General features: G+C 39.9%; 1 protein-coding gene across 4 annotated transcripts in view; it reads left to right on the plus strand.

The window, feature by feature from the left end:
* Ush2a (usherin) overlaps window positions 1–26,481 on the plus strand; it is a 658,323-nt gene that overhangs the window by 108,801 nt on the left and 523,041 nt on the right. The window lies entirely within an intron of this gene.

A 26,481-nucleotide genomic window follows, 5' to 3' on the forward strand; every position in this document is an offset into this window, starting at 1 on the left:
CTTTAGGATTTTTTTGGCCTCTGTTTTTGGATTCCTACCTAAAAAAATTATTGGTTGTGCTCATATATGGTTTACCTTACCTTTTGTTCTAGCAGTTTCAGAATGTTAAGTGTTATTTTTAGGTGACTGATCCATGTTGCATTGATTTTTGTGTCCAGTAAGAGGATCCAGTTTTGTTTTTCTGTATCTGTATATCTAATTTCACCAGTATTATTTATTGAAAGCCTGTGCTTCTGTTGAAAATCAGTTGACTGTATGACTGTGGATGAATTTCCAGGCTCTCTATTGTGTTCACTTGGTCTGTTTTTCTCTTTGTATGTCTGTCTCATGCCGCAGTCTTTACTACAGTTTTGAAGTCAGTTGTGATGGCTCCAGCTTTATTGTTTTTGCTCAGGATTGATGTGGCTATTATTGATATTTTGTAGCCCCCACATCAATTTCAGTATTTTTAAAACTGTGTGAAGAAAGTTATTGGTATTTTGGTTTAGTGGGAATTACACTGAAACTTTGAAATCTTTTTGTAGATCATTTTAACAATATTAATTTTTCTATTTCCTGAACTTAAGATATTGATCTGTGTGTGTGTGTGTGTGTGTGTGTGTGTGTGTGTGTATTCTATTGTTTCTTTCATTAGTGTTTTATGATTTTCATTGTAAAGATCTTTCCCTTTCTTGGGTAACATTATTCCTGAATATTTTAATTTTCATAGCTATTATGAATTGGATTGCTTTATAAGTTTGGTTTTAACTTTGTTATTAAAGTACTATTATTTTTTATATTGGTTTTATTCCTGCAATTTTACTTTGTTTTTCAGTTCTAGTAGTTTTGTCAATCGGTAATTTAGTAGCAGGTTTTTTTTTTCTTTCAGTGATTTGAATGTATCATCTCATTTTCTTCAGGCCTGTAAAGTTGCTGCTGAGAAATCTGCTATTAGCTTTATGAGTACTCCCTTGTAGGTGAATTACTGTTTTTCTTGTGCTGTTTTTAGAATTTTCTCTTTGTCATGTACAACTGACATTTTCACTTTAATAAGACGTGGCAAACAGTTGGGTTTTTTGAGTTTGCTGCACACGAATATCCATATTTCAGTCAAAACTGGGAAATTTTAGCTATTATTTCATGAAATAGGTTTTCAATGATTTTTCATATTTTCTTTAGCTTCTAAGTTTACCATATTTCTTTACTTGATAGTGACACATACAGTTCATAGGTTATCTTCATTCCTTTTTTTCCTTTTTCCTTTTCATCTGAGTTAATTCAAAGATCACTTCTCAAGTTCATAAATACATTATACTACTTATTATATTGTAGAACTTTTTTATTGTATTTTTATATGACTGCTCTAATTTTTAGTCCTAAGATTATTGATTAATTTTTTGATGGCATCTCTATTTGGTAAGTTTTTCACTCATATCCTGATTTTTTTCATTTTTGTATTATTTGTGCTGCATCACATCTTCTAGGATCATTATTTTGAATTCTTTTTCAGGCATGAGACAGATTTCTTTTAAATTGGGATATATTTCTGGAGAATTATTGTCTTTGGAGTTGTCATGGTCTCTTCATGCTTCTGTGTCCTTATGTTGATGTATATACATTGGATATAACGATCAAATAATTTAAATTTTATGGTACAACTATTGGCAGGAATTTTTTGTTTAAATTGAGTATGGGGTTTCAGCTAGATATGTGCTTTGGTTTTGGTTACAGTAAAGCTTAGAGGTATAGTTTCTATATGATTTATTCATTGATGCCATGTCTATGGTCACCCTAAACTACAGTCACTACTCCCAGGGACTGTAGCACTCCCTAAACTTTGTTGTACAACTTGGTAGTGCACAGAGGCTTCCTTAGGTGTGTCCCCACACTCCACACAGGCAGCAACTGCTGGTACTAGACTTACATTGACATAGGATGTAGAGAGGACTGTATCCAGATTCCCAGGGCAAACCCAGGTTTGCCCAAGGTTCTGGTATGGCTAGCTATGTTCCTGGGTGAGCATCAAGATAAAGTAGATCATTTATTGGTGACAGGGAGTCTAAGTGATAAGGTCACTCTGGAAAAAATAGAAATAAAAGTTTTGCAAATGGCAAGGGAACCAAAAGACGAGGAGAGCAGGGAAGGCTTGGAGGAGCACGGGATGAAAAGTGAGTTAAGATGTGTTATACGCATCCCCAACTTAGCCCAATAAGTGGAATCAGTCAGAATGTACTGAAAACATGGACTAACACTTTAAAAATTTAATAATGCATATTTCTCAGATGGAAGGAAAAACTGAGAAATTGATTTGGTGTATCTTAGTTTTCCTGTCACTGGAAGAGACTGTTCAACACTTACAGCTTTAAAAAGAGGTGGTATATTTTGCTCACCATCCAATGATTTCCATCCACAACTGGCTAACTCCAAGGAAGAAAGGGCATGGCAAAAGGCCTGGTAGAAGGTAGCTGCTCACTTCATGGCAGAGAGGAAGCAGAAATAGATAGAAGGAGGAGCCGAATATAAGAACATGGCCTTCCAGATCATCCTTCCAGTGACTACCTCCAACTAGGCTCCATTTCCTGAAAACACTTAACTATTGAACTCATATGTGGATGACTTCACTGATGAGAATGTCACCACCATGATCCAGTCACCTTCCAAACATGAGACTTTTGGAGGACAATTTATTTCTAAACCCTCACAGAAATTAAAAAAATAAAATAAATATACACTTATTAGCAAAAACTCCAATTGATACCTTGAGCTTTTAACCCCAAGAAATGAAATCAGTTTCATTTACAACAGTCCACTATAGGACATAGAAATAAGGTTTCTTTATAACTGAATAATTACAATTCAATGCAAATCTCTGTTTTTTTTATTATACTATTGTATGTAAGAAGTAAAAATTTAGAGATTGAGCGAAATGTATATGGTAGACCTCTATCCTTACTCTACAACTTCCATTGAATTTGTCATCATTTCAAAATAAAAAAACTAACTTGTACACAGAGAAAGAGAAATGAGTCTTAATGACATCACCAGAAATTAGCATTTCAGCAGATAATTCAAAATTGACATAAAAATCTCAGGGAAAGGCATTTTAAAAAAATTAAGACCCAATTCTAACCAAATTGGTGCTCAAGTACCTGGCTAAGACTCTTTGTAAAACTGGTGTTTTATGTAAAAATGAAAAAGGAGTATGAGACAGGAAACAGCATTAAAACCAAGAAACAGTGAATAATTATGATCCCAAGGAGTACATATGAGGCAAACTATATTTGAAAAGGATCCGCTGGGCCTTACTATATTTGAAAGAAAAATTTTTAAATAGCAGTTTAATGATTAGATTTCATTCTTTTAAGGTCAAAGAAAAATAACTTTTTGTTTCAATTAGTCATAATATTACCGCAATGATGTCTGCTTTGTCTATATTGTGTATAAAGTTCAGCTCATTAAAAGTGAAAGGTAAGGGCCGGGGATTTCGCTCAGCAGCCCAAGTGCCTGCTTGGCAAGCGTGAGGTCCTGAGTTCTACCCCTGGTAATGTTTTAATACACACACACACACACACACACACACACACACACACAGAGTGAAGGGTATAATGCCTACACAATGAAAGATAAGTACTGTCAATTTGAGCATCAATAAATTGTTAGTTATAAATTTGGAGTTGATGAAGAAAAGGCAAAATAGAACAAATAAAATTGTTCAATGTCTAACTTAAAAATAAAGATCAGTAGATATTTTTAGAGCCATAAAACCAGCAAAAAAGTATATATATATATATATATATATATATATATATATATATTGTAGAATATAATTGTGTTACATTATAATTAGTGTTCAGATTATAACAAGCAGGTCATATATTATATATGGTGAAAACATACTATATCTGTCAGTTCTTCCTGGAGAAACAGATTTAATGCATGACATATAAATATGTGTATAGGTGGGCTTACAGTGACCACCCACAGAGACAGGAGTGGGAGAGACCACGAGGTTTCTGTGTGCACTGGGATCCGAAGGGTCCAGTCCGGACTGGGACTCACAGTCATGTCCCTTGCAAGTCCATGTCCAGAAGCCAAAGGTCCTGCAATGGGAGGCGCAGGAGGCAGGAGAGGACTCCCAAGGGAAGGTGAAGCCTGGAGCTCCTGCGAAGGACACAATAGAGCCACCTTCTTCATTTCCCTTTATACCATCCTGGCAAGAAGTCTTACGGCGTGGGCCTTCCACACCCGCGACTGTGTCCATCCAGTTTAGTGAGGCATTTCTTATTCAAGATTCAGTCAGTTAACTGCCACACATGCATATGATAAAAGACACAGGTAATATACAATTATACACTATATGATATATATGTGTGCCCGAAAATATGCAATAATACATACATACATAACCTGTTATACCCATGTTGGGTAATAGATTATCTTCTATATAAAATCAAATGTTTAGTGACCAACCAGATCATTCTTTCCTAAGATTGGGAGGAAAACAATATTCCCTGTTTATTTTCTATTCAGTCTTTTATTCCAAGTTCTGGACAGATAATTAGGCAAGAAAATAAAATTATTCTGATAGGAAAAGGAAAAATAAAACTATTTGCGTATGACATTAATTTGTATATCAAAAAATCCACAGGAATCCATTAAAATCTTATTAAACTGATAAATGTATTTTATGAATTTGCAGACTATAAGATCAATGTACAAAAATCAATTGTATTTCTACATGCCTGAAATTAACCATCTAAAAATAAAATTACAAAAACAACTTCATTTAAAATAGCATCAAAGGAATAAAATATTTTAGAATAAATTTAAGCCATGTTTGGTGGCACAGATCTGAAATCCCAGCAATGTGGGTGGCAGAGGCAGGAGGATTGTGAGTTTCAGCTCAGTCTGGGCAACTTACTGATTTAGCAAAACCCTGTCTCAAAAATAAAAATTTGTCATCATTTCAAAATAAAAAGACTGAAGATGTAGGCCAGCGTGAATACCCTGGGTTCAATCTGCAGTACAAAACAAATGAATGTAAGCAATTTATTAAAGGTGCAAAAATTCTATACTGAAAACTGCAAATGTTACACTACAGAAAATCTAAGTAAATAGACATCAGTGTTCTGTGTCAGCAGACATAATATTGATGACATGGAATCATTCTCCAAGCTGACTGCAGTTTCAGGGCAACCCTTGTTAAAAGTCCAGATGACTTCTTTTCAGACATTGATGATATGATGAACTTTAAGGGGCTCAGGTATGTTTGTAATCTGAGCAGTTGGGAGGCTGAGGCAGGAGAACTGCAGGTGCATGCTCAGCCTGGGCAGTTTAGTGACTCAGCAGAACCTTGTCTCACTTAGAAATAAAAAAAGGTGAGGAAGGAGATCAGTGCAAGACCCTGGATTTAATCCCCCATAACACACACACACACACACACACACACACACACACACACACGAAGCTCAACACTTACCACCATCTACAAAGCTTGCCTCAAAAGACTGACTGCAAGAGGTAAAGTAATAAAACTCTTGGGAGAATAGAGCTTCTTAGGTTTGGCCCTCAAACACAAGTGACAGAAGAAAAAAATGGATAAATTAGACTTGGTAAAGTTAAACACATGTGTGCTGTAAAGTGTACTGCTAAGAAAATGAAGGAACAGCCCAAAGAATGAGACACTGTATCTAAGGGAGATGAGAAGATACTTGTGTCCAGGGTCTATTAAGTATCTTTACAACTGAATAACCCCACGGCAGTCTAGCTAGAAAAGAAGGCAGAATCTGAACAGATATTTCTCAGGCAAAGATGCTCCCCAGCATGGAAAGTGGCTGACATCCTTGGTCCTTGGGGAAACGCAGTGCAGACACGGGGGGCCATGTTGGTCCACTGTGGCAGCTGTGCTGTGAGGACAGACGGGAAGGAGCAGTGCGTGTGGGGATGCAGGAGCTCCCACAAACTCCGATGGAGAATTGGGAAATAAAGCACTGAACACAGAGTTACCGTGTGACCCAGAAGTCCCACTCCTCGGTGTACAGCCAAGCAAAATAAAAACATCGCTCATCACAAGATATTATCCTGGAATATCATAGCTATGTTATGACTAGGACTCAAACTATGGAAACAGTCTGAATGTCGATTGACTGTTGAATGGATCAATACAATGGGGCATGATACGGCCCAGAATACAGTGCAGCAATAACAGAGAAAGCCACAGGTGTACTCATCCTGATTTTGTAGAAATGAGGGTGGAGGAAGGATGGGAGGCAACAAAGGTTTTTCACCAGTGCTTCTGTTTCGTTTCTCCATGTGCAAATACCTAGTTTATATGTGTGAAAGACAAGGCTTTAGAAATGTTCATCTTGCTGCTTTGAAAGTAAAATTTTCTTTGTCTTAAAATTATTTTATCTTCCAAAATCTACCATTGACAATTTCTATAGTCAGAAAGAAAGAACCTTCATCACATTTCATAGGTTGTTGGAGCTAAAAATGAATAGGAATGTAAATAAAAATGAATTTCAAAGCTTTGCATCATCTGCATCTAGACCATATTCATATTTGGCCTTAATTTTTATTTTCTCATGTTCTAAGTTCAAAGTATGTGGATTACTGGTGCTTGTGGAAATACTGTGTCAAATATATATTGCCTAAATAATGTTATAAAAGACTCCTCAAATGTTTACTGTAATTTTTAATGGGGTAACAGGATACACACTAAAAAAGTTGTCAACAGTGTCAGAATTATAAACTATAAAATTGAACTCAAGGACATTTTTTAAAATTCATGCACTTGCCATCCTTAATAATATTAGGGAGCTACAAGGAAATTAGGCAGTAGTTCAAGTCTCATTTTGTTATAATAACTTAGGAATCGAGCCAGCCTGAAATGGCCTGAGTTACTGTGCTGTGTGCTCTGTGTTCTGGAAGGGAAATTTCCCTTTGGCACTTGTCACTGGAAACTCAATCCAATCTCATAAGATATGGCGTGTTTGCCTTATTCTTCCGTAAGAAATATTGTAATGCTTCCTCATGTGGATGCCAAGATTTTCAGAATGGCATGAAGTAATGCTCTGAGTCACTGGATCCTAAAAATACTCATGCCAAAGTCAAGACAGAGAGAACAGCTAAAGCACAATAACAATATTAATATTGATAGGGGAGTGGAAAATGACGAGTAATCGGTATTGGCGAGGTGTTCCTAATATAGTGCTTGGGTCCCAGGCTGCCGTGTGAATCAGGGCTTCAGTGTGCCCCCTTCCGTGGTATGCAGGAGTGCTTCCATGTGTTTATGCATTTCCCCCTAGCTTTCTCTCCCCTTATTTTGTGTCTGTATGTAGTTTTAGTACTTTCGTGACATCCGTAAGGGATGCGTGAGCCAAAATGGACGGCAATGGGCTGCCCTGTGGACCGGGAGTCCGTATCTCTGCAGTCAGGCTCAGTTACTAATACGGGTTGTAAGGTGACATCCAGGATGCTACCTGCATCCTTCTTGCTCCCTTGAACTCAGTGCATGAGTTACTTGTGCTGCATCCCAGGCTGGAGGTTCACTATCTTTTCTCTTTTCCTCATCTACCGTGACCCATGTCCTCATGAGTCAGACAGAGCCCCAGACCAGGGGACTGTCCTTCCTGTGCCTCACGGTATCTGCAGAAGGACCTGTGAAGCCCACCTCAAGTTGCATACATCTAGAGTTCCCTCTCTGCTCCTAACCCAAGGGGAAGCAAACTGTCTGGCTCCAGTCCGCCCTTCTGGCGTGCCTGCCTCTCCCATGCTGTGGCCCCTGGCTGTCTACTCTACCAGCCCCTTGGACAATGCTGGTGAGTTCCTCTGGAGTCCTAAGCACATGTCCTGATATATATAGAAAGTACTCAAGAAATATCCTGTTAGCACTTTTTCCTGCTGGGAATTTCCCCCTCCCTGCGCCCTTTTTCTGACTTTGCTGTGTTCCTATATCTCGGCGAGGAAATTGACAGATTTCAGGCCTACCAGTGAGGATGCAGAACCTCAGCTGGCACAGGGCTTCTCAAACTTTTCACACGCCTGTGAGGATGATAGGTCGGTTGTCAGTGGGCAGATTCTGATTCAGAAAGTCAGAGGTAAGGATTAAGCTTCCAACATTTGACAACCTTCTCAGCATGATGGCGCTGCTGGTGGTGGATAGGCCACTCTGATGACCAAGGAGCAAGATGTTATTAAAGATGCATAGATGAGAGATGCTGGATGCAGGAGCACCATGGGAGGAGATGTAAGTCTCCACACACACACATGTGGAGCATGTGCACTTACACACATGTATATGCTTGGCCGCATCTGGGTTCGCATGGTCCCATTGACTGGGTCATCTTAAAAAAAAACCATGTCTTGCACACTACCAAGCCACTATGACATGTAGATAAAATTGTAGCCTGAGCTGCAGCCTCAATGTTAGAGCGTCTAACCTAAGCAAATTTTAAAAAATGAAAATAGAAAACAGTAAAGCAGGGAATATAAAAGGTGGCTGAAAAGTGAAAACCTAGGTGTAAGTATATAAAAAGAGAGAAGAAAGGTTGGCTGTAGGGCTCAATAAGGCATCGTGCATGCTACAAAAGCACCAGAACAGAGAGAAATGATTAAGGGACATTAAAAACAGATGAGGAAGGCAGGAGCCTGGTCAGATGGAATGCGAAGGCCTTGCTGAAGGAAGCAGGATCTACAGGGACCCTGCCCAGGAAAATGGGTTATTCTTCCAGGTGATAATTTTCAAGAAAATCCATGAAATGTTTGAGCAGAGTGTACTTCCTCTACATTACGTATCATTTCTCCAGTCCATCAGTGCCTTCTCACCAGCTCAGAACTAGGCATTTATTACCATAACATGTCCAAATGTCTCCGTCTGAGTTTTCCAGACATGTGTGACCTTGCACTTTGGTAACTGAAAGTGTTAGAGTGCACAAGCAAAAGAGAAAGGAGGAAATGTGTGAGCTTTCTTCACCTGTGAGGAGCTTGGCCATGAATGGTGTGCGGATTCTAGCTCGGTGATTTAGAAGCGCGAATGACAGGGACAGGGGGAGTTTGTCAGGAGCTTAGGCAGAGGCCGGGAGGCCTGGATGCAGCCAGTGGTCTCTCTTTTGGAGAATTAGCTGGGCAATAACTGAATAGCCTGAGAGTGCTGAGGGCCAGGTGCACAAGAATAGCTACCAAGGTCTTAGGGTGTGAGGGACAAGGAAGGCAAAAGTGATCTGAACTGGACAGAAAGACTAATGTCCAGGGAGCTGTATAAATCAAGGCTATGGCACACCCCTGGAGATAAAATCATCCATACTGTCATGCAGTCGAAGGATGAAATCATAGACAGAAAGGAGGCTGTTAATTGGGAGGCATTTATTAGATATTCAGGAAGAAAGAAAGCTATTGGTAGGTAGTCAGGACAGGGTCCCCCAAAGTGGGGTGCTGTCTGATCTTTTTGTTGAGGTCTTAGATGCATAAGCAGGTCGTGAGAATTTGGTGGCTGCCTACTGTGGCTCCAGGGGTGTAAAGTGACTAAACTTGACTCGGGCTTTCTGATGTGGAGTTGAAAGGAGAACCAGTTACTCACCATTTTTAAATTCCTTCAACACTGGCCTGGCCATAGTGAGGGGTAGTTTACCCCATGCATTCCCTTCAGTAAGGAACTGCTTCTGAGTCAAAGTCCTAATGCCTGTGACCTTCCTATGTTTGGTTTTGTGTTCCTGGGTCTAGCAATCTAGACAGTTTGACTTAACTCTCAACCCAGTGTATGTGTATCTGCTTTGTAAAGCTGAATGGTGGATTCTGTCTTAGAACCTGTGTCTTACTAGCTGCATATTTAGAAGCTATTTAGCCACCTGCCTCCTCATGGGAGGTAGACACAGATAGGTACTGAGCTAGGTGTGGAGTTAAGTAGTTACAGACAGGTCTAATATTGTTTTGAAAAGATTCATCAGTCCGTCACAGGTAGACAGGGGACCTTTGTAGATGTTTTTTGGTGAGATTGATGTGTTCAAGAGGAGAACATCATCAATGGGCCCGAGGCAGGTGCCCTCTCGACCTGAAAGGAGCCCTGGTGGTGGGGGAGGGGGCCTCCATTGTTTCGGTGTCCTGTATGCAAGGGCCACCATGTCTGAGACTGGTTGGCTCGCTGGGGAAGACTCATGAAGGCGGAAACCAGTGTGTCTGATCCTCAGCTGTTGTGTTTGCTTTGTTCTGGCCACGTGTGGAGAATCACACACTGGTTAGTCCATTCTCCCAGTCCTTAGCAAAGCTGAAGTCGAGTTTTATCCACTGTGTTAATTTCCGCTTTAAGGACACAGGGCCCCGGGGAAATGATGTCATTCCTTCTAAGGTGATATGAGAAAGAACGAAATAGAGAAAATAAGGAACTAGATGGTTGCCTTCCAAGGCCAGGATTCTAGAGGGTTCAGAGACACAAGGGTCAGACCTAAAGATGCTATCACAACTCTGCGCAATGGGATTTGCACTTAAGCAGGGCCATGGCACAAGGTCAAACAATATCTACTTACACTCCCCAGAGGTAGAAAGGAAATACATCCTTTTGCTATTGCATGTACCAAATCTTGTTAATCATACCGAGACATACTAAATTCATATGAAATATTTAAAAATTCTAAATATTTTGGACACGGCACTGTGGGTGAAGTTGAATAGTACACCTGAGCAACCACTGTTTGCGTGGAGGTTTGGGTGATTCTGAAGACCATGTGAGTGAGTGTCTGTAGCTATGACAAAGCACCCAGCAGCTTAGCTCAGGCAGAGGAGAGTGTTACTATGGCTCAGCTTCCGAGGGTTCAGTCCCCCATCTCTTGGAGTCCTTGTCTGTGGTGCTGTGTCGAGACAGGATGCCACAGTGGGTACTACCTGGTGAGCAAAGCTCAGTCTCACAGTGACCAGAGAGGAGAGGAAGAGGTTTGGAGGGGGAGGGAGAGGAGAGAGACAGACACAGACAGACAGACACCTGGGACCCAATATCTCCTTCAAAGCCATGCCCTCAGCTGGTGTGGTGGTGCATGCCTGTAATTGCAGCACTCAGGAGGCTGAAACAGGAAAATTGCTGTGAGATCAAGGCAAGCCTAGGCCACACAGTGATTTCAAGTTCAAGAATGAACTGCACAGTGAAACCCTGTCTCAAAAAACCAAAGCCATTCCCTCGATGACGTACTTTCTCCAACTAAGGCCTACCATCCAGACGCTCCACCACTTTCCAATATTCCAGAAAGTTCTGAATCCACCTGTGAGACCAGAGCCTTCAGGACCTAACCACTCCAAGACATCCCACCCGTGAACACTGCACAGGCACCAGGCTTTTATCTTATGACTTTAGGGGTGCAGGGAGGGAGTTAAGGTCCATCCCTTAGTGCTTCATGCTTAATGCATACCAAGAACATGTAACCCAAGAAACTGGAGTACTCTGTAAAGGCATTTTTAGAAAATATGGATCGCTTTCTTTATTATGGCAGGTAAACCACTTCGTCTCCTAATATATGTGAAATTTGCATTGTGATTTAACTAACAAACATTGCAGTGAACAAGCATTGTTCCATGTCGGTTCATAGCATTGTCACCTCCTTTGCTGAAACGAAAAAACAAACAAACAAAAAAAATTGCTAAGCCAAACAAGTTAATGTTCCTCAAAGTGTATAGACAGAAACGGTACACTTATTCATGCTAGAACAGCTGCTCCTGCACAATCCTTCACTTTAATAAAGTCAAAACACCACCTCGTTAATAACCCCTATATTAATTTGGAAGCAAATTACAATAGGAGCACATTGTATAGTTGTGCCATTCAGATGACATTTAAGAAATGCTCTAATTTAACACGGTGACATATATTACATGTATCTTTTACAAGTTATGGCTTAAAAATCTTTAAGCTAGATAGACATGCAAGAGAGAGAGAGAGAGATAGAGAAAGAGAGAGAGAGACAAAGAGAGAGAGAGAGAAAGAGAGAGAGACAGAGAGAGAGAATATGAAATTATCCCCGCTCCAAGAACTAGAAAGACTGTAATTATATTACTTCTTAAAACATTCAAGTATGTAAACATTGCTGGGAACAGAAGTATGTGGGAATCCCTTCACATTCTCTCTGGCTTGAACACTCGAAAAATTAAGAGCAAAATGCCTGTGATTTATTTGAACAAGCTTCAGAATTTTGCCGTCTTGCACACTCCTTGGAGATTACAGAGCGGAAGTTAGGAAGGCTGCTTCTCAGAAATGCTTTCCAGAGGGGAAGGGAGCTAGAAAAACACAGTAGCCTGACAAATGACAGGCACTGTACAAAGGAAAAGAAAAGCCCTCCTGGTTTCACACCAATGTAGACTCTTTTCTTCTCAAATGAATATTTTCGACAGCTGAGCAAGATGACAAACAGCAGTATCACAAAACACTTAAATGGAAACAAGTATTATGATGCCCATTATTCACCTGGCATTCTCCAATTCGTGGCATTTATATGTGGCAGAACCTACTGTGGATTCATCTATTTATTTCTGGAGTACAATGAGCACCTTAGGAAGGTAGCCCGGGTTATGTGAATGTGGACTTCTCTACCGGGACAGTGCAGGAGAGAAGCAGTGCCCTCTCCACTGGATATGTGTAGCAATGCTCAGGGTCCACATTGAAGACCACACAAACCCTCAGCAGGGAGGAAATACTGTAAAACATGGACAATTGAGTGGAAGGATTTTTCCCTACGATCTTCTGCAGTGTTGCGAATGATACTCATTGGCGCTCTCTTGGAGAAGACATTGCCGAAACCCATCTATTGGTCACGTTTATACTCAGGTTCACAGTGGTTGTAAATATTTCAAAACTGGCTCAGTTTATGAAGACTTTGCTTCTTTGGTGCTCAGCGATGAGCCCGGCAGTAATGCGATGGGGTGGGTGGAGGAAGAGGGAAGAAAGCCAGGCTGAACAGCTAGGGATTGAGTGTGGCGGTGGAGTAAGTAACTCACACCTGAAGCAATAGTTCTCAATGTTAGTGCCCCTGAAAACCCTCTGAGAGCCCCCCACACTTGATGCTTCCATTCTTCAGGTCCGGGGTACCTGGCTGTGTACAATCAAAGCACTCAACTTCAACAGTAAACCTGTCAAATGTAGACATCTGTATTCAAAACTGTTTTCAGTATTTAAAATGTCACCTATGCTTCATTGACACCGATCTTTCAGAACTTTTCTTACTTGCCTGGAGATCAACTTGGGCTAAGTATTTTGTAAAGGCAGTTCTGGGATTCCTAGCTCACCAAAACTGAATAGGATTGGGAGTTTTATAACTGCTGTGATACTTGAGAATATCTCCCCAGCATGTGTCAGTGATGTAACTGTTATGTTTAAGTAATGCATGCAGGCATTTAACAAATGTTAGGGAGTTGCTACAATGTCCCAGGCACTGTTCTAGACAAGGTGAATGGAAAGCAAATAAAAGAAACCATCAGGCGCCATCAGGTCCAACCTTCCTGAAATCTATTGCCTACTATTGATTAAAAGTAGATAAGCTGTCTGAGGATTTAATTTTCTGTCAGTATGTGTTAGCAGTACGTAATGATCTTATGCATCATGGGGAATTTGCCCGCATACATAGCAGGTCTTAATATTTTTCTCCTCCTCTCCTCCTCTGTCTCTCCCCTTTCAGTTCTTGGTGTCATTCTCATTTGCCTATTTACATATTTTCTATAGCCATGTGTTCTGTGCGCCCACCCTGAGTGGCTCACACTGAGTGGGATTGTCCTGGCAGTCATGAGAGTGCCCCAATCTATTTAACTCCTGCTACAGAACCCTTCAGTCGCTTGCTCCTGGACCAGCACCAGCACACCTCTCCTGGCTTCAGTGCCTGGCCTCAAGTTGGCACATGGTACTGCGGATCCCCAGTGTGGAGGTCTGCAGTGCATCCTCCTTGACTTCTGTCTGCTTCCTCCCACAGGGGCTCTGGCACCATGGAGGGACTGTTGGTGGTTTGCTTTCCCTGGCTTTTCTCTTGCTCCTAGCAATAGCTGCTTATCTTGCTCTGCTCTAATCTTTACTCGTGATGTTTACTGGGGGTACTGTTTAGTTCTGTGTTTGGATGTTGGGATTCAGGGATTCCAGTGAACTCAGTGGTGATATCCATGTGTATTGTGGTTTGAATAGGGTTTCACTGACTTGGCCAAAGAGTCCCATGTTGGTCCCAATGAGGCAGTGCTAAGAGTGATGCCCCTTTAAGAGCTAGAGCCCAGCAGAAGGTCATTACTGGTCCCTCTCCTTGCTCTGTCCTTCTGCCTGGCCATGTGATCACTTCTGCTGGCATACACTTGGCTGTCACCATGCAATCTGCCCTAACTAGAGCCAAACCATGCTGCACTGTGTCCCTGATCCTTGTCTTAGTTGTATTTCTCATTGCTAAGACAAAATACCCGACACCCAAAGTTAAAGAAGGAAAGGTTTATTTAGCTCATAGTTGGTAGAAGTTTCAGTCCATAATTGTTTGGCTCAAGGCGGGGTGGCACATGGCAGAGGGGCAACAGTTCAAAGTGGTGGCAACAAGGGACCCTTTTGCCTTTTTATACTCTATCTATGCTACTAGGATTCAGGTAGTACCAAATCAATAAGTGGATTTATTTCACAATCACTCACCCTTAATCTCAGCATCTCACACTCTAGACTCAGCCACTCTGAAAAAGTCCCACCAAATGGCTCCATGAGGCTTTGGGGGGCATTTAGACACAAACCATAACAGTCCTCTATTTTTTGTAGTGGGATTCAAACTCAGGATCTTATGTTTTCCAGGCAGGCATTTATGTCTCTGAGCTTTATCTCTAGCCCAACAACCCTCTAAATGGTAAGGAAAATAAAACTTCTTCCACCTTTAAGTTTCAAGCATCAGGTATATTTATTATGTAACAGAAAATTGACTAATACAGCATGGTCTGATTCTTCTGGAATCTCTCGCAACTTTTCCTCCCTAACAGAAACCAAAACTGGCATCTATAATACATGGAAAAAATGGCAAAACCAAGCACTTTGGTCTTCCAATGTTATATCTTCTGCTTCTTGCTTTCCAGTCAAATTCACATGCATCATCCATCCTTTCCTTCTCTCTTCACCTGTCCACTACACATTTGGCTACGCTGACATCGCATGTCCTACATCTGGCTCCTGAGAGTTTAAGTCTGTTGCAGATTTGGGGGAAATGTTAAAGAGGAAGGGAATGAATAGGAAAATGAGTACCACAGCCGCTGGGCTCGGGAGACACTGCTTTCTGATAGAAAAACAGAGCAAACTGAATGCACAATAAGTAGAAAAAAGGAGATGATTAAAATTTAATAAAAAAGGAACTGGACCAACAGGACTGAAAATGAAGACATGCAATAGTTAATTCATTTTTGTATATATTAAAGAGAATCAAAAAAACAAACATGATATAGAATTTCAAGACAAGATGATAGAAAATTAACAATGACTATTATATTGCACATTGTCTTCAAAATAGTTGCTCAGATTACCAGATATAGGAATGCAAAATTGATCAAACAATAGAAGCATTAAGTGTCCCTTTCAATGAACTAGTACAATGAATACCAATTATCTTAGATACCATATATATATATATATATATATATATATATATATATATATGAATGATATATATTGGGTCTGTGAATTTGGGGAGACCTGAAACAGTCATCCAATAACATATATATATTACCTTGTATTTTCCCCGTTCTTTATTTTCTCCTTTCCCCCATTTTAGTTTTTCTTTCTTTTTGAGGAATTTCTTTTCTTTTCATAATATCCATTGTACCTTTTGGATCTTATTTACTCTTTTAGTTTCTTACTTTAGGGAGATGATACAATGTTTACATATGCAAGTCTGATTTATTTCACTTATGAGTATGGTCTTTAGTTGCCTCCATTTACCTATTAAAGCCTCAAGTGTATTCTTCTTTATATCTGAGCAGTACTCCATTGCATAAAAAATATCACATCTTTTTTAAACATTACTTGGTTGATGGGCATTTGGGTTGTTGCCAAGATTTAGCTATTACTAATTGTGCTGCTACGGCTATACATATATTGCTGTGTTATGATGTTTTCAATTCTTCTGGAAAAATATCAAGAAGGGGAGTAACTGAGTTGAATGGGACTTCCAAACCAAGTTTTTTGAGGAATCTCCACACTAATTTCCACAGGAGCTGCACCAGTCTACACTTCCATCAACAGTGGAGAAGGATTCCTTTTTTCCCAAAGCCCTTCAGCACTTGTTATTGCATGATTGTTTCAAGTCCCCCAAATTCAAAGACCCAATCCAAAAAGGGACATCTAAGGTGAATACTCACTTCTCAGATGAAGAAATACAAAAGGCAAATAAACATATGAAAAATGTTCAACATCTTTGGTCATTTAAGAAATGAAAATCAATGTTGATTCTTTGAAAGGATTAATAAAATTGATGAACTGGTTAATAAAAAGAAGAGAATACACAAATTACCAACATCAGAATTTTTGAAAGGATTGTCATTGACCATACACAAAACAAAGGATACAAATAGAACACTAATACAAGAAGAAATAAAAAGTCCAAATAGCTCCATATGGGTTAAAGACTCAGATTTATAAACAAGAACATACCAATAAGGAAAGCCTCAAATTGAGGGGTAGATTCCCCCAGAACACATGAATACATCCTGTCAGTCTGACATAAAATCTACCTAAAAACCAGAAGAGAAGAAGTCAATTTCATGGGTTTTTTCTGTAAGGTCCCTAACTTCCACCCTGGTATGGTTTGTGTTCGGATGCCCCACCCCAACCAAACCTTATGCAGTCATGGAGGCACCTGAATCCAGCATTTGTGATTGGTTCGTTGTCTAGCACTGGGAGTGGTGGTGTGAGTGCTACACCTGCCCAAAGGAGGAGCCAGCATACAATATACGGAAGGGAAGGAGCCAGGCTTTTCCTCTTTTGCCTGTTTGCTCTGGCTGTTTGTGGCCATCAAGAACAGCTACTTCTGTGCCATGCCACCCTTCCTTGGAGCCAGCTGAGCTGAAGTCTCCAAAACTGTAAGAAACAAACCTTCCCTTGCTTCACATTGGGCATCAGGTATTTTGTCTCAACAATGAGAGAAAACTAACCAAGACACATCCCAAACCCAGCAAAGCTTTAATAGAAAAGCTGTGGAAATTCTGTCTGACCATAGCTGTAACATATCTCACAGCAGTGAGCAGAAAGATCTTCAGTGTGTAGCAGGGCACAGCGTATTTATCAGGGCACTGATTGGCATTTATCTTTCAAATACAAAGTTACTTCCCTATTTGAAAATCAATCCAAAGTCAATCCATGGAATAAAGCCACATTCACAGGATTAAAGGGACATCCTATGTCATCCTCTTGATAGATGCCAAAAAGCTTTGGACAACATTCCAAATACCTTCTTGACAAATACCCCTGGTAAGTACAAGAAACAGAAGAGAAATTCCCCAAACTGAAATGAACATTTGCAAAGAATGCAGAATTCTCTCAGCTTACTTCATCATCAAACCTTAAACAGTTCCCCCCTCGGATCAAGAACAAAGGCAGGGTTTTTACTCAAAATTGTCAGATGTAGAGGAAAATGAGAGTAAAAAGTCAGAAGTTTGGAAGGAGAGGTAAAGCTATGATTATGTGTAAAAAACATGCTTCTGCAGGACTTAGGTCCTTGTTCTGTGTTACTATGCTTCTCCAGCTGTAGCCCTCCCCAAGACCATGCAGAACTGTGTCACTAGCTTTATAATAGCAGTATGTCTGCTGTAGAGTTGCAGCTGCAGGATCATCCCAGAGCAGAGTTTAACCAGCCAGATTTCTGGTTAAACCAACCCTCTGTACAGAAACTGCGGGGCCAGCACTGACGGAGATGGGTGGTCACATGGCGAGGAGGGGGGGGGCTGCACATTGTGGTTTGGGAGTTGCGAGCTATTGACTGTCTTTGAGCAGGGGGAAAGTAGTGGAGCGGCCCACTGAGGAGCACAGGGTAAGGCACCCCAATGTTATATAGCAGTTTGACACACGGTGGTCACACAAACAAGTTTTACTGCCCTTGTGCAATTGACTTTATTTTATTTTTATAGGAAGCACAGCCTCTTTTCAGTCTCAACACTGCTCTTGTGGAATATCCCACAAGTATCACTCCTGGAATCAGAGGGGATGCTCCAGATTCTGTGGGCAGCATCTGGAGGGGTTCTGGGAGAGGAGCAGATGTGTTTAGTTTCTGGGAGAGGGGTGACCAGCAGAAGCTGGGAGACTTGATGCTGCCTGACACCTTAGAAACTTCACAGACCAGGGTGGTGGCCAGACATCGGCTGAGTGTCCGGTGAATGGAAGAGCTGAAGACAAAGAGTTGAAGAATTCCTGAAAGAAGACTGTGACCTTCTCTATAAAGCAGGAGCCCACTGTGAAGCATGTACTCTTCGGTTACAGTTTCTTTCTCTGCCCTCCTTGGTACTTCTTTTCTGTTCAGACAAAATCCTCTTGATCCAATTTCACTTCCAGGGCAGACTTCCTATTCTTAAATATTTGAGCTTTCTTTTCAAGCTCCTAGCGTGTCTGGCAACATCAGTGTTACCTCGTTGGCTTTTAGTGAGTTCTGTAAGAAGGCGTCATCCAGAGAATGTTAGATTTTCTCTACTACCAGCCAAATGAGTGCTTGTATTTATGTAGTGTTAAAGGATCACTTCAAATCACTTAAAAAAACATGGCAGTGTGGTAAAGGAAGGGGCCAGGTATCAAATAGAGTGATCCATCTGCACACACCCAGCCTGCAAATTCTGTTCTGTTGTCCCCTGAAAACACACCCTTGGCTGGCACTGCAGCTCCTTTTCGTGGGCAGGTCTGCAGGGATTTCTGTCCTCCCAAACCCTCATTTTCTCTGCCACATCAGCAACATGGGACCTCGCCATCATCCTCTTTTCACTTGGGCTCCAGCATGCCTTTGCTGCTGGTTTCCTGTCAGATCCCCAGACATCCCTCTGTGTCTTCTGCTTCCCGCTCCCCACCTTAGCCCCTAATTGCTGGGGTGCTTCCGAAGTCCATTTGTGGGACTCTCCTCTATCCATACACGTATGACTGCTGATATTACTTCAAATAATCTCTGTTCAGTGACAAGATGCAAATTAATTCATGCTGATCGTTCCAATGAACTATTTGACATTTAGCAAATATCTCAAATTAACTATGTTCTGAAATGTTCTGATTTTCCCCGCAAATCTACTTTGTCTAATTAATACCTTTTTCACTCTAGCTTATGACAGCTCTGTCCTTCCAGTTGCTGGGGCCAAGGCCTTGGGTAACATCTTTGAGTTCTTTCTCTCAGTATCCCTGTATACTCAGCATAGCATGCTGAGTCTATCTTTAGGAACTACCCGTCACCTTTCATGTCTTCTAGATTTAATATTAACTTATTTCTGTTTTGTTTTCCAGTTATTGTAAACTCCCCCTCTACATGCTGACATGTCTACCATATGTGTATCTATAAGTAATACATATGAGTATGCGCCGTAGGTACCTCTGTACCCACACACAGCTAGCCCATCTGTGTGCCCTGGGACTGTTCTATTTTTTGACTAGTGTGAACCCCTAGTTCTGGGAGCCACCTGCTCAGCTATCCTAGGATTCTTTCTCTTGTGAATCTTTATGTCCTGGGTCCGACTCTTTCCATATATGTTGCTCTTTAATGAAGCTGGATTATGCAGTAGCTCCTGGAAACAAGATGTTAAATTTTTCAAAACCTTACAAATCTGGAAAAATGTATTTTTTATTCACAGATAATGTACAGTTTGACTTAGTACAGAATATGGAACTGGAAATAATTTCACTCATAATTTGGAAGGTATTTTGAGTTGAGGATACGGCAGTTTTACTGAGCCTGTCAGTCATGTTCTGTAACCAGGCGTCTGTGGCCTATTTTATTGGTCTCTAGACATTTTTGTGCCTTCTTTTTATTTTTGGAAATTAAACGCTTCATGATGCATCATTGACACCTTCGTGTTTAACGTTGCTCCTGTAATTGGCTAACCCACAGCAAACATTTCCACAGTATGCTTTGATGTCTGAAAAATGTACACTTTTATTAACTTTTCAGTAATTTCTTAATATTTTTCTAGTTCTGAAAACCCTATACTGGTAATTTCTATTTTTTAGCCTTTGGTAATTATCTTGCCTATTACATGTTAATACTTAAGAGTTCTTTCTTGCACAGATTGTTTCTTTCTTAAGCTTTTTTTTTGTATTCTAAAATGAGTGCAACTTTTCATTTCTGGGGATTATAATAACAAATGCCTTATTTAATTGTTAGTAGTTGATTCCTGCTATTTCTGTCGCTTGCGTTGTTTTTTTTTTCCCCTCTCAAAACTTCTCCTTTTGTCCCTGTCTTTGATTTTCACATTTTGCACATATGTCTGATAAGTCCTTGCTGTGTGTCCTATAATGAAATTATGAAACGTGTCTATTTTGGGTTTTACTCTCGTGTTTATCAGCAGCGGGGACCGGAGGCCCCACTAGCAGGGCTGGAGGTCTTCAGTCTGCAGCCTTTCTCTGCCAGTTGACTCTTTAGGAAAATGGATCTGGTTGCTGCTTTTCCAGAGCAGGGTGGGCGATGGAGATGGTGAGCTTGGGAGAAGTCATGTTTGTAAACTCTGCTTAATCCTGCCATTTCTGCCCATGAGCTCGTGATGACCTAATAGACTCAAGCTGGGTGATTTTGATTTTTCTTGTCAATAGCTTGATGCCACTGTGAAGCTGAGGTGTTTTGCCTGGTATGAGGTTCCTCTTTCAGAATGAATATTTCTAAGCAGTGATGCTCAGCCTCTGTGGATGCTGGAGGTTGGGTATGAGCATCTCTTGCCTGTACCCATAAGATGCCCCAGAATTTCTCGCCAATGATGACAGCTGGGAAGTCTCCAGCCCACATCCTCTGGAGGCAGGATTACCCGCCATTGCGAGCCACTGTCTTGACTTCAGCCTGGGTCCTCTCTTTGTCCAGTGTTTCATCCTCTTCAAATCTTAAAGCTCTCAGAGGTTCTGCATGGAAAACTCAGGCTACTTATTTTAAGATTTGGTCTCATCTGGTGCCTAGAGTGATTAGTTGAAGAATTTCTCAATATTTGTTTCTTTCATTTTCTTGCCTTTGGAATTTTTGCTGAACTCTAATTCTTCTGTATTGTTTTCTTTATTTGTTACATTAAGCTTTTAGGTTAAACTTAAAACTAAGTTCTATTATCTTAGTGAGATATTGGAGAAAAAGAACTTGTCATGTGCTTTATCTGAATTTTACTGCAAATCTTATTTTTGAACATACATATTTAAATCTCTATATTTTAAGTTATGGGCAAACTTAGTGCCACATCTTTTTCCTTGGGCAAAGGAGTAACTTTGTTGTAATTTTTATTCTTTCTGTCCTACTTTTCCTCATGGATAAATTTTGTCTTTTATTAATCTCTGAGCGAACCATTTCTAACAAGGTCAGTTCTTTGTCAGAAAGCAGAATGCACTGACATGTTTAGCCCTTGTTTCTGTCTTTCTGGGCTCTATCTCCATCCCATTAACTCCACAATGAGCTTGAGTATAGCTATATTCACTGTATTTAGCCATAATATTTCAGGTAACCTAGACTGAGGCAGAATCTTATTCTAATTGACAGTTGTTGAATGAAGAAGCCACACATTGAAATTAACATTTAAGAAATTAGCACCTGAAAACTGATCTTTCTCTTCCCTTCCTTTGTGTGGAACCTCATTCATAGCTACTGGTATGTTCCCGAATTCTACTCCCATTCATAGGTGATTTTTAGGCTTCTAGACATCTTGGAGTGCCTTGCACTTCTGATAAACTCTCTCCAGGTTCTGCCATATTTCCGAGTTTATCTTTAAGAAACTGTTGTGCTGATGGGATGATTGAAAGGTTAGAGCTCCAATTTTGGCTACTTAGAAAGATAATCTGCCAACAGCTGAGGATGGCAGGAGGTTTTAACTCCAGCAGTTTCTTTCTCCTAGAATAATAAGCAGAGGCATCTCTGCCAGACTTCTTTGGCATTCTATCTTATTTGGGTTCAGAGCTTGAAGTTTATGTTAAACGGCCAAATACATTTTTTCCAGTGCATGTATGATGTGGCTAATGAATTTTCCCTGGATTTTGCTATCTAGTCTTCTCTTAAATTTAGTTTTGAGCAGGTTATAAAATCTTTTTAAGACTTACTATTCGCACTAAACAGACTTATGTAAACTGGATTTATCTTCCTACTTTAGACACCAAAACGTGAACACAATATATTAAACAATTTTTAGCAAGACCTTGGGCACCAAGGAGTGATAAAAGTGTCTTCTGAGAGGTAGAAAATAGATCTGTAAGTCTTACAGTTTCCCCAGATTACACACAGCAAGAGACTTAAGAGAATTTCTGGGCTATGCTACAGGGGTGGAGAATTCCAGTGAAATCAGAAGGTTTTTTAAATTGAAGACATAGAGCTGAGAGTTTTAAGAATCCAAAGTAACTAGAATTTTCAGAGAGGAGTAGGGGGTGGAGAGAAACAATTTCAGAGCTCTGCAGAGAGTATTTCTTAAATATTCATTTACATACCGAGTGTTGCTTGTAGATGAAGCCAGAAAGAACACAACTTGAAAAGATTAAAAATAAATATACTTAGAGCTTATAAGAAGCAGAAGATAGGGCCTACTTTCCCCAGCCAAACTGGAGAAAACTTGTGACCCACAGGAGATTGGATCTTGTTCAGTGGTGAATACCCTCAACTAATAACATGCTAATTACCTAATAAGTCTTAAGAATGAGACCCAAAAGGGACTATTTCCAAATAATTTAACTGCATACTAGAACAAAGCTCAGGCATATTTATAAAAGTATTATAAAATCCTTAACACCAAGCAAGAAAAAATACATAATACCTGAAACCTAATCAAATATTACCAGGCATACCAAAAAAAAAAAAAAAAAAAAAAAAAAAAAAAAAAAAAAAAAGGAAAATGAGATGCATAATCAAGATTAAAATCAATGAAAACCAATCCAGAAACAGATGTTGCAATTATCAGGCAAGTATATTATAAAGATATTATAATTCTGATTATTGGAAAAGTCATGTAGAGACATAGGAGTACAAAAGCCCCCGCAAATCAGAGTCCAGAGAAAAAATCTATAGTGTCTGAAGTGAGTAGCCACTGTCTGGAGTTAACAGATTATCCACTGAAGAAAAGGTAAATGAACTTGAAGTCATCCCAGTAAAAACTAGCCAAAGTGAAATATAAAGAAAAGCAATAATGTAGAAAAATGAAAATAGCTTCTGCAAGCTTTGGGACAACTTCAAAAGGCTGAATATATTTTTTCTTGGAGTTTCTGAAGAAGTAGGGTGATACAGGAACAGGAAAAAAATTCAAAAAAATGAAGGGAACTCCCAAGAGTTAATTATGAAAACTATGCAGTCACAAACCTAAGAAGCTCAAGAGAACAATGAATGTGAAATATGAGGAATCAGAAATCGGTATGTTATAACTGAAGAGCTCAAGCTGTAATTAATTTGCCCTAATGATAATGACGTAACATTATAGCAGCAAAAGGAACAACACACAGTTCATACCAAAGAAAAACCAAAAGAGTAATACCAGATTTCCCTCCAAGACTATAGAGCAGCATCCGCAACATACAGAACACAAATGTACGGTACATCTCTAAGTCTGTATCTACTGAAAATGTCCTCCTAAAATGAAGGTGAAATACAATTTTTAATACATAAAATAAGAGTTTGTCACAGATATGCACTATAAGAAGTGTTTAAAATAGTATTTATCAAAACGTAAAATGATTCCAGGTGGCAATGTGGATTTACTCAAGAGCTCCAAAGACAGTAATGAACTGATAAATGCTTAAGATTTTTTTCTGATTATTTAATCCCCTTTAAAAAATAAGCTTACAGTTTTAAGGAAAAAACCCACGTAGTAAATTTTTTTTAACCACATAGGTGTATGATCATGACTGTAGAATACTAATGGGGAGAGAAAAGGAAATATGTATTATACTGCAGATGAAGTGGTTTCACTCTGTAAGGTAGCCTAACACTATATATAGAAGCCCCTAAAATGGTAATAATACAAAGAGTTCTATCCAATAAACAAATAAGCAGCTAAAATGGAATCATTAAAATGTATGACAAAATCTAAAAGCAGACAAAAACAATCTAAAATGTTAATACAGCTAGAAAATTGTGAGATGATAGATTTAAGACTAATCATATCAATTATCATGTTAAAGATACTTGTTCTAAAAACTTTCCTTAAAACTCAAAGTGTGGAGGAGCAGATTTAAAACATGACCTTACAAACTGACCATATGCTATAGGAAATGCAGTGAAAATATAAGACAAAGGCTAAAAGAATGGAAAAAGATGCACTATTCAAATGCTAATCATAGAAAAACTGGCTTCACTTTATTAATATCATAAAATATAAATTTTAGCCCCTGCATAGTGGTACATGCCTGTAATCCTGACAGTACACAGAGCTGGGGCAGGAGGATCACACCCTTAGATACACAGCAAGTTTGAACTCATCCTGGAACTCTGTGAGACCCTGATTCAGAAAACCAAACCAAACAACCAAACAAGCTAGCAATATTATTAAGATCACGAAGGCAATTTTGCACTTCAAAAGGTGTCTAAGGTGTCATTTCGTCCATAGAACTCCTGCGTACCAATTCTTAGCAAACAACAGAGCTGCAAAACATACAAAGCAAACTTTGTTACAAGGAAAATGAGAAAAAATACACAAATATAGATGAAAAGTACCAATGATCATCTCTGAGTCATTAAATCCATTTTTCATTAATTTTTGCCACTTGTTTGTGGTGCATGGAGGTCACATTACTATAGGGAGTGATCCACACACATGCATGTCTGTATTGCTGTGTAGCAAGAGCTCCTCTTCCTGGATTTGAGCCACCGCCCAAGCTGATGCCAGCAGGGCTCTCGGGAGGCAGGGATTCCAGAGTGGAAGAAGCCGAGTCCAGGCTTAGGTTGGCAGTTGGGTTATTTATCCATGTCACCACTTCATCAATGTAAGGAGCACTTTTGTCCTTCAGCAGAGTTAGTGTGAGTTAGTGTGAAAGCCAGTTCTGCCCAGCTTTCGAAGGACAAGGAAGCCCCAGCTTACACAGGTAATAAACTAAAAGAAGAGTTGAGTAAATATGGAAAATTAAGGCAATGTTTTGGCACCACATGTGTGTATTTCTCTGTCCTGCTGCCTGCCCTCGTCTTGCTCTTGCTCTGTGAGACTGTGCTCTTTGCCTGCGGAGAACATTTGGTGAGCGTGAAGTGTGGCGAGTGTGTGATCAGAGGTCCCCCAGCACATGCCGTGTGCTCTTACCTGGACAGTGAAGCAGCGATCTGGTTCTGGCAGGTGGGTGAGGTCGTGCTGGGAAAGCCAAGCCAAGGAGGCCTCAGCAAGTGCCTGCGAGGGCTGCTCAGCTGCCTGCATCCGCAGAGTCTTGGATGTTGAGGGTCACTGTCTGTCTGTGCATCTGATGCATTTAAAATTCTTTATTTTCAGGTCTTTGATATTTTCACATCTGTTGCCTTATGATATCCTTAGGAAAGGACCCTCCTGAGCGCCTATTTCTCAGATGAGGGAAAATGAGGTAGCAATAGGGTTTTCTAAAAGGTTTTCATTTGAAAGTTCTTCCCCAGATAGCTGTAACCAAATGTTAACCTCCTGTGATTTTTTAATACCTTGAAATGAAATGTAAATCCCATCACGTCTTCCCATGCATAGGCTGTGTCTATTTAAGATAATTTTGCCACTGAGGGAGGAGCTGGGTTTTGTCCCAGGGAAAGGAAATCAGGAAATAAAAGGGAGTCGCTGTGCAGAGATTTGAGGTTTGCATCCACATGTCTGCATTAGAAGCCTGAGATGATGGGATTTCTCATGTTTCCACATTTCCTGTGCACATGACCTCGTACACAGAGTTTGATATCTTCATCTAAACACTGTAGTGCTATCCATGTACCCCACAGACCAGCCCTGGGTATTTGCTGTATTTTCATTCTTCTCAAAACAGCACTTTAAAAGAAAAAATACTGAATGTTTTAGAGATTTTTCTTTAAAAGAAAAAATGCTCTGAGACAATGACTGTTCATATTTACTATAATATAAATCAGCTAAGTAGACTTAATGTGAAACAATGGTATCAATGAGAACTATTCTAAAATAGTCCTAAACCCGTAGTTGCATAAAACACACACCAAGGGCAGTATCACTTGGCATACATAAATGCTGGTACAGATGACTTTGCCTACGATTAAGACCTGGATGGGACCTCATGATTATAAAACGTGTATGAAGCAGGTTTGGAACAAGACGGTAAATGAGAGAGATAGGACAGAGAGGTGATGTTGTAAAGACTAAATTAACTGCAGACTCTTCTATTTTCAGATCCTACGTGTCTACATTTTGATTTCTTTATTTAGTACTTAATTCCCTGTTTCC

Source organism: Cavia porcellus, unplaced genomic scaffold, assembly GCF_034190915.1.
Source record: "Cavia porcellus strain 051 isolate PalLab524CR breed Dunkin Hartley unplaced genomic scaffold, mCavPor4.1 scaffold_26, whole genome shotgun sequence".
Lineage (NCBI taxonomy): Eukaryota > Metazoa > Chordata > Mammalia > Rodentia > Caviidae > Cavia > Cavia porcellus.